Genomic DNA, 528 nt, shown 5'->3' on the forward strand with positions numbered 1-528 from the left:
TGCACACAGGTTTTGCAGGAGGCAGGAAAGGTGGTTGGATATTCCCATCTCTTTAAGAATTTTCCAGTTTGTTGTGATCCACAGTCAAAGGGTTTAGCATAGTCAGTGAAGCAGAAGCAGATGTTTTTCTGGAATTCCTTGCTTTCTCTATGATCCAGTGAATGTTGGCAATTTGATCTCTGGTTTCTCTACCTTTTCTAAATCCAGCTTGTACATCTAGAAATTCTTGATTCATATACTGCTGAAGCCTAGCTTGACAGATTTTGAGCATAACCTTGCTAGCATGTGAAATGAGTGCAATTGTACAGTAATTTGAACATTCTTTGGCATTGCCTTTCTTTGGGATTGGAATAAAAATGGACCTTTTCCAGTCCTGTGGCTGCTGTTGAGTTTTCCAGATTTGCTGGCATATTGAGTGCAGCACTTTAACAGGCTCTTCATAGGCTGACTCTATGCTGAACATTCTGAGGAACTGTCCAAGTGTCTTCTTGAGTGGCTGCACCATTTCACATTCCCAGCAGTGACTGT

Source organism: Oryx dammah, unplaced genomic scaffold, assembly GCF_014754425.2.
Source record: "Oryx dammah isolate SB20612 unplaced genomic scaffold, SCBI_Odam_1.1 HiC_scaffold_9, whole genome shotgun sequence".
Taxonomy (NCBI): Eukaryota; Metazoa; Chordata; class Mammalia; order Artiodactyla; family Bovidae; genus Oryx; species Oryx dammah.